The 9,168-nt window shown below is 37.7% G+C and overlaps 1 non-coding gene across 1 annotated transcript; it reads left to right on the top strand.

The window, feature by feature from the left end:
• The first annotated feature begins 4,573 nt into the window (after positions 1 to 4,573).
• On the top strand, positions 4,574 to 4,678 carry LOC117022698 (U6 spliceosomal RNA). The gene has a single exon (XR_004423102.1). It is a non-coding gene; the product is annotated as a U6 spliceosomal RNA (small nuclear RNA).
• Positions 4,679 to 9,168: the final 4,490 nt, after the last annotated feature.

The raw sequence follows: 9,168 nt of genomic DNA, 5'->3' as shown, positions 1-9,168 counted from the left end.
AGAAGGAAATTTATATCATTACAGGCCTATCTCAAGAATCAAGAAAAATCCCCAATAAATAACTTCACGTCACACCTTAAAGAACTAGAAAAAGAAGAACAAATGAAACCCAAGGTCAGCAGAAGAAAGGAAATAAAAACTCAGAGCAGAACTAAATGAAATAGAGAACAAAATGACAATAGAAAAAATTAATGTGACAAAGAGCTGGTTCTTTGAAAAGATTAACAAAAATTGACAAAACCTTGACTAGACTCTCTATGATAAAAAGAGAAAAGACACTAATAAATAAAATCAGAAATGAAAGAGGGGACGTTATCATGGATGCCACAGAAATACAAAGGGTCATCTGAGAATACTATGAAGGACTATCTGCCACCAAATTCAATAACCTAGAAGACATGGATAAGTTCTTAGAAACATATAACCTTCCTAGGGTGAACCATGAAAAATTGGAAAATCTAAATACACCAATCACAAGTAACGAAATAGAATCAGTCATCCAAAACCTTCCCAAAAGCAAAAGTCCGGGACCAGATGGCTTCACTAGTGAATTCTACCAAACCTTCAAGAGGATCTAACACCAGTCCTGCTCAAACTCTCCCAAAAAATTGAAGAAGAGACAGTACTCCTTCACTCATTTTTATGAGGCCAACATTACCCTGATACCAAAACCTGGTAAGGATAACACACAAAAAAGAAAACTAGAGACCAATATCTCTGATGAATACAGATGCAAGACTCCTAAACAAAATTCTAGCAAATTGAATGCAATAATGCATTAAAAAGATTATTCATCATGACCCAGGGGCACAAGGACAGTTCAACATATGCAAGTACATCAATGTGATACATCACATGAACAAAATAAAGGACAAAAATCATATATCAGTTGATGCAGAAAAAGCATTTGACAAGATACAACATCCATTTATGATTAAAACACTTAATAAAATCGATATACAAGGAAAATACCTTAACATAATAAAGGCCATATATGACAAACCCTCAGCTAATCTCATAATTAACGGTGAAAAACTGAACTCCTTTGCTCTATATTCAGGAATATGACAGGGCTGTCCCCTATTACCTCTGCTTTTCAACATAGTGTTGGAAGTCCTCACCAGAGCAATCAGGCAAGAGAAAGAAATAAAAGGCATCCAAATTGGAAATGAAGAAGTTAAATTGTCACTCTTTGCAGATGACATGATGCTATTTATAGAAAACCCTAAAGACTCCACCAAAAAGGTATTAGAAACAATCAACGAATATAGTAGTTTCCAGCTACAAAATCAATGTACAAAAGTCCATTGCATTCCTATATACGAACAATGAAATCTCAGAAAAAGAAATAAAAAAAAAATTCCTTTTGCAATTGCAGCAAAAAGAATAAAATACCTAGGAATAAACTTAACCAAGGATGTGAAAGACCTATATACTGAAAACTATAAGACATTTTTAAAAGAAATTGAAGAAGACACAAAGAAATGGAAAGACATTCCATGCTCATGGATTGGTAGAATCAACATAGTTAAAATGGTCATATTACCCAAAGCAATATACAGATTTAATGCGATCCCCATGAAGGTCCCATTGGCATTTTTTAAAGAAATAGAACAAAAAAATCATCAGATGCATGGAACCACAAAAGACCCCGAACAGCCAAAGCAATCTTAAGAAAAAAGAACAATGCTGGAGGTATCACACTCCATGACTTTAGCTTGTACTACTGGGCAACAATAATCAAAACAGCATGATATTGGCAGAAAAACAGACACGTAGACCAATGAAATACAATTGAGAACACAGAAATAAAACCACATAAATATGGACAGATAATTTTTGACAAAGAAGCAAAAAACATACAATGGAGAAAAGACAGCCTCTTCAATAAGTGGTGCTGGCAGAATTGGAAAGCCACGTGCAAAAGAATGAAACTGGACTGCTATCTGTCACCATGTACCAAAATTAATTCAAAATGGATCAAAGACCTAAGCATAAGACCTGAAACAGTAAACTGCATAGAAGAAAACAGAGGTACTAATCTTATAGACCTTGGGTTCAAAGAGCGTTTTATGAATTTGACTTCCAAGGCAAGGAAAGTAAAAGCTAAAATAAGTGAATGGGATTATATCAAACTTAAAAGCTTCTGCACAGCAAAAGAAACCATCAACAAAATAAAGAAGCAACGGACCGAATCGGAGATTTTTGTAAATAGTGCCTCCCATAAGGGGCTAATATCCAAAATATACAAGGAACTCATGCAACTCAACAACAAAAAAACAAACAACCCAATTGAAAAATGGTCAGAGGACCTGAAGAGACATTTCTCCAAAGAGGACATACAAATGGCAAGTAGACATATGAAAAAATGCTCAACATCACTAATCATCAGAGAAATGCAAATAAAAACCACCATGAGATATCACCTCACCCCAGTTAGAATGGCTATCATCAACAAGACAAATAGTAATAAGTGTTGGAGAGGCTGTGGAGGAAAAGGAACCCTCATACACTGTTGGTGGGAATGCAGGCTGGTGCAGCCGCTATGGAAGGCAGTGTGGAGGTTCCTCAAAAAATTACGAATAGAATTATTATATGACCCAGCAATCCCTCTCCTGGGTATCTACCCACAAAATCTGAAAACATTTATCCATAAAGACAAGTGTCCTCCAATATTCACTGAAGCTCTATTTATAGTGGCCAAGTCATGGAAACAACGAAAATGTCCTTCAATAGACAAATGGATAAAGAAGTTGTGGTATATATACACAATGGAATACTATTCGGCGGTAAGATGAAATAGTACCGTTTGTGACAACATGGATGGATCTTGAGATTATAATGCTAAGCAAAATAAGTCAGACAGAAAAAGCAGAGAACCATATGATTTCCTTGATATGTGGTATATGAACCAAAAACAACAAAAGAACAAGACAAACAAATGAGAAACAAAAACTCATAGGCACGGACAATAGTTTAGGGGTTACCAGAGGGTAATGGGGGAGGGGGGTGGTAGATGAGGGTAAAGGGGATCAAATATATGGTGATGGAAGGAGAACTGACTCTGGGTGGTGAACATACAATGTGATTTATACATGATGTAATACATAATTAATTGTACACCTGAAATCTATGTAACTTTACTAACAACTGTCACCCCAATAAACTTTAATTAAAAAAAAAAAACGAAACACTTTTCCTTTTTCTAACCCTTACCGAAACACAGACACACACACACACACACCCCTCCACCTCTCTCCCCTTCTCTCTCTCCTAGCTGCCTAATCCCTAGTCATTAGTCATTTTTTCAGGTCTCCATTTAGAAATCACTTTGTTAGGGAAGCTTTCACTGACTCCCAGTCTTGGTAAGTGTCTTCCTACTGACCTCTGTAAAAGTACTCTGTACTCCCTTTGTCACTGAGAAGTTGTGAGGGTTAGATTATATAATACATGTGCAGTGCTTGGAACCATGCTTGGCACATGAAAGTACTCAATAACTATTCATTAACATCATCATCACCATCATCATGATTTTTAAAGTTATGATACTGTTTTATTAGTCTCTGATTCTCTGTGTCATTTACTAGGTGTTAGCTTTGGGAGGGCCGGGACCATAACTGTAAGACTTACTGTTGCAACACCGGCAGCTTAGCCTGCGAATGACAAGAGTAGGTAAATATGTCTTTATGAGTTAATGTTAAATAAAACATAGCAATTTATATAAGGAGACTCCTTTAAGTGACAAAGCAAGTTAAGCCTTTCATCACTTGTATTCTAGCAGAATAGACTAAAACACGCAATTTTAAATAACGATGTGATGAGGGCTGTAATAAAGTCATAAACTAAGGTTTATGGAGACACCGAAAAAGAAGTAATAGATTTTGCCTGGGGGAGGAAGGACACACAACACTTCAGCTGAGACTTGGAGCACCAGGGCGATTTAACCTAGAAGAGATGTTAGAGAAGGGTCATTTCACATAACAAAAAAAGATGAAATAAATAAAAATGCTAGGAGGGAAATTGCATAACGTGTTTGTACCACTGACTTATTAGATCATCAGGAGGGTGCACTGGGGTAAGGAAGAGGTTGGTTAATTAGAGACTAGAGATGAGAATGGGATGATAGATTTAGACTTTCAAATGTCTTAAATGTCATGTTGTTCTTATATGGCTTATGGAGCTTTTATAAAGTTTTTCCTCATTTCTTAGTCACCGCTCAACATTATGTGATCTGTATCTTGTCTGTTATGGAAAAGCTAGGTGAGCATCACCCAAGCTATTAAATTGCAATTACATTTTGTCTTTCCCTTTAACATTTCCTCTTTTTCACCCTCTATTCTCACTTCTGAAACAACTCTCAAATTCAGGTACTCGTGTCCATTCTCTCTGCTGCTGACTGAGTTCATGTTTTTTAAATATTACCTAACTGATCTCCTATTCACAATATATCACTCACACTGCTGCCAATTACTTCTGAAACATTGAATATTGACCTGATCCATTAAACTTTTAAGTTTTTAATTTAATCTGATGGAAGCACTGTTTAGCTTACTTTTAAAATAATATTTTGTGTGCCTGCTTTGGCAGTGCATATACTAAAATTGGAATGACACAGAGAAGATTAGCATAATCCCTGTGCAAGAGTGACACCCAAATTCGTGAAGCACCAAAATAATATTAATAAAAAATATTAATAAAAAAATAAAATAATAATAATAATAATAATAATATTTTGTGAGAAGAAAGTATTGTAGTAATGTTCCACATGCTAAAAGATCTGCATTTTCCTTTTATTTTACTCTAATTATTGAGAGCTTGATCAGTAAGGTCATAATCGATGACTAAATTATCACAAATATGCTCAATGCAATCAACCTCCTATGAAGAACATTTTAAAAGTTTAAGTGAACAATATTTTATATTGTAAATATTCTCACAAAGATAGTCTGCTATAAAAATTCCTATTCTCCGGGTTATAAATCAACATTTGTTTAATCTATTCCTACAATCCTTCCACTATTATAGAGAGCTCTTTTCTCTTCTTAGAGAAGTTAGAAATTCACTTTCTGATGATAAGATCCAAAATAAATATTAATTATTTTACTAAAGGTTACAAAATTGTGATTTGTCTATTTCTATCATTTTGAATAAGACTAAATCAAAGATACTGTAGTGCTTAATTTTTCATTCTTAAGTGTCAATACAATTTGGGGCACCCTGATTTGACTTACAGTATAATTAAAGAAATGTTATAGGGAAGTGGCTTATAGTAGTATTTCACTGTAACTTATATAAATGTTACAATCAGAATGTTTACAAATACTTCCTCCTCTTTTTAGGTCATCTTGTTAGAACAAGGAATCCCTCCAGTAACTTTTGTTATGGACTGAAAATTTGTGTCCCTGTAAAATTCACATATTGAAGCCCCCGTGGATGGAATGTTATCAGAAGGTGGGGCCACTGGGGAGGTAATTAGGTTCAAATGAGGCCAGAGGGTGGGTCCTTATGATGAGATTAGTGTTCTCATAAGAAGAGGAAAAGAGACCAGAGCTCTCTCTATCTCTCCTCACCATATGAGGATACAGAAGAAGCCAGCTATCTGTAAACCGGGAGAGGAACCTCACCAGGAACCAAATTGGCGGCACCTTGATCTTAGATTCCCCAGCCTCCAGAACTGTGAGAAATAACTATTGATAAGACAAGTAAAGAGTTAATGGGAGCGGGCTTGTGAGCTGGCAGGATGGGACAGGCAAAGATTTAACAGGAGCGAGCTTGTGTGCTAACAGGAACGAGCTTACACATTAACTGCTTGGCTCTGACTCCCCTGGCCAGCACTGTACCTACAAGCTGACAAGCACCTTACATCCATCATAGGTGAGAACAGAATAGTTCCCAATCACAATGGCAACCCCTTGCAGACTGACATCCACCAGAGATGGGAACGGGACAGTTCCCAGGAGAAAACAATTGTAACGGCAGCCCCCCTGCAAGCTGACAAGCACCCTACATGCTGCATGGAAAAATATAAAACCCCAGCAAACTTCTCATCGGGACAGCTGTCCCCTATGGGATTCTGCCCCGGCTGTTAGGCCATATTTAGGCCAGGAACAGGAACCTTCTCATCTTAAAGGCCATCTTTCTTGCTTTGTACTTTGTACCTGCTGGCTTGTTTTTGCCTTAGGCCTGGAGAAGCCATCTTATCCTGTCTTGCTTTGTTCTTTGTTTGTCTCCTAGGGGCTTGTGATCAGCTGGCCGGGCAGGTCTGGGTGGTCCCAAAGGGTTCCGGGGGGCCAGGGTGTAGAGCCGAGGGCTTGGTCATGCCCAACACCCTTTGTTGCTATAGACAATACAACGAAAACCCCTGAAGCACTGAAGGGGGAACAACCTCATTTACCCCCTCCTATAAAACTCCATGCCCCTTTTGGCTTAGAGAGGTTATAGTCTTTTCTTGCTTGACCTCCCGCAGCTCAAACACGCCAAGTAAATTCTAATAGACCAATTTTGGTTTCCCGCAACTCATTCCTCCAGCTGTGCCTAACATGGGCTAAACTTTTGCCAGTCTCTCTCTCTCTCTCTCTGTCTCTCTCTCTCTGTGTCTCTCTCTCTGTCTCTCTCTCTCTTTTTCTCTTCCTTCCTCCCTCCCTCTCTTTCTCTCCCTCCTTTTAATAAATCTTTTCTTTGGATACTCTGTTATAGAGTCTCGTAAATCCTTTTACATTCTGCGAATGACCAGGAGTTAATTCTACACCAAGACAAATATCTGTTGTTTAAGCCACTCAATCCATGATGTTTTGTTTCAGCATCCCAAGATAACTAACATAAACCTGCAGTATTATTCACTCACAGCCAGATCTAAATAAAATAACTTATTGGTAAGCCATATTTAGACCAGGGGCAGAACCTTTATCTTAAAAGCCATCTTGTCTTGATCCTGTCTTGCTTTTTCTTCTAGGGACTTGTGATCAGTGAGCCTGGGCTGGCCTGGGCAGTCCAGATAGAGACCTGGGGCCGGGGTGTGGAGCAGGAAGGCTTGGTCATGCCCTGAAACCCTTTGTCAATGAAAACCCCCTGAAGCATTGAAGGGGGAACAGCTTCGTTTACCCCCTCCTATAAAACTCCATACCCCTTTGCTCAGGAAGGTTATGGTCTTTTCTAGCCTGACCTCCCGCAGCTCAATCACGCCAAATAAATTCTAATAGACCAATTTTGGTCTCCCGCAACTCATTCCTGCAACTCATTCCTCTGGCCGTACCTAACACTTAAGAACATGTATGGCCTTAGGAATTATGTATATTTACTCTACATGAGTATTTTCTTTTTCAGCCAAAGCCCCAACAGCTTTCTTTTACCTCAGCAGATGAGAAGGAGCTATCTTCTTTGGAACAATCCAAAGGCAGGCGTGTCTTTCCTGTAACTCACATCATATCTGTCCTGAGAGTCTTTGCTAGGGATTTGTTTAGGCTTCCCACACACTTTTGGCTCTCCTAAACTTCAGGCTTTTTAATCAGAGCAGAATACAGAAAAAAACAAAATTAGGGAATAGAGTGTACTACCATATTTCACAGCACAAAGTACTATAAATTTTTTTTTTCTTAAATCAGGAAAAACGATGTCTTCCCCATAGTCTCTTAATGCTAGTTTTTGTAAATGTTATCATATCATTTATAAACATAAATGTTAAGCAAGGCTATATGATATCATTATAAGGTGATAAAGAACAAAAATTCAACCCAGTCAATTTTAAAGATCTTATTGGTTTTATTGAATGATTCATGAATCAGACAGGATCCCATCTACTAGAAAGCAGAAAGTCTTCTTTGAGATGTTGTGCAAAATGTAAAGTTTTTATAGGCAGAATCTGAGTGAGACTAGAAAGTTCTTAGCAAAAGAAAAGAAACAATGGTTTGGGACAAGGTCACCTATCTTTGGGGTAGGGGCAGGGGTCTTCTCAAGCAGATTACTTCACTAGTATTGATCTGGAAATTCCAGTTTAAAGACACAATTCCAGTTGTAAGCCCCTGGGAGGGGCTTACACCTCAATTAAGTCTTGGTTTGTTACCCTGAGGGCAAGGGATTTCACTTTGGGCTTTTTTTTTTTTTTTTAATTGTCAAAGTGCTGCCAATACCCTATTTTGTATGACATTGATGAACAGAAGGTTTTAATGACAAATAATTTGGAGTTGATGATATTTTACCATTTTTCACGTAATTACCATTATTCATACACTAGTCCTATTAGTCTAACTTTATTACAGGACATCCATAAACATTTAATTTGTTAAGATGTTTACTTAGTATCAAAGAAGGACTATAGTGAGAATTGAAGAGGTAGTTTTTTGAATGACAACTCATGATTTTCCATTATCCCTTACATAAGGAGACATTGTGGATGAAAAGGTGATGCTATAAAAAAATCTGATTAAGTCCAGTGACTGAAAGTAATCTCACAGGATGATCAGATCATAAATTCCTAACTAAGCAGGTCCTGGTGAATGGCTTGTCACACCCAATGCATGAAACTTCTTTAGTAAAAGGCATATCTTTGCCTTAAACAAGCCCTGTCCATTGTTTCTGCGCATCTAGTTTAACACACCTTTGAAATGCCTCTTTTTCAGACTCCCCTGTAACCATCCTCAAGAGAGCATATAATTTTGTTAATTATCCTATAATCCAATCCCCAACTTCTACCACCTTTATGTAATCTTTATGTTCCCTCCTTAATTCCAAATGCATAAAATAAACTGCAAAACTGTCATTCTCTGGAACATTTGAGATCTTGCTTCCCGGTAATTGTCATCAGTTTGGCTCAAATAAATTCTTTATAAAATTCTTTACATGTTTAGAGGTTTCTTCCATTGACAGCATCAATCTAAGCTTCTGCCCCCTCTCCATGTTCCTTTTCTAGCTCTTTTCCACAGAAGAGAGTGGGCATGATGGGATTTATCAGACAAGGAGAAAATCGTTGGGCCAGTTTTTCAAATAGGAAGGCTTACTTTAACTTAAAGACAGGATCCTACGTTCCACTGATTTACCACCCCCAGGCCTCCATGCGGGCCAGGTCTGTTTAGGTGCCTCTGCATGAGATTGGTTAGAGATTATACCAGATAGCAGTCCAAAGGAAACATAGAAGAATTACAGAGGCCTTTCTCGAAACAGACATCTTGGGCA

Source organism: Rhinolophus ferrumequinum, chromosome 5 (assembly GCF_004115265.2).
Source record: "Rhinolophus ferrumequinum isolate MPI-CBG mRhiFer1 chromosome 5, mRhiFer1_v1.p, whole genome shotgun sequence".
NCBI lineage: Eukaryota > Metazoa > Chordata > Mammalia > Chiroptera > Rhinolophidae > Rhinolophus > Rhinolophus ferrumequinum.
Note: the sequence above shows the minus strand (reverse complement) of the source record. Positions and strands in the feature narration are given on the sequence as shown.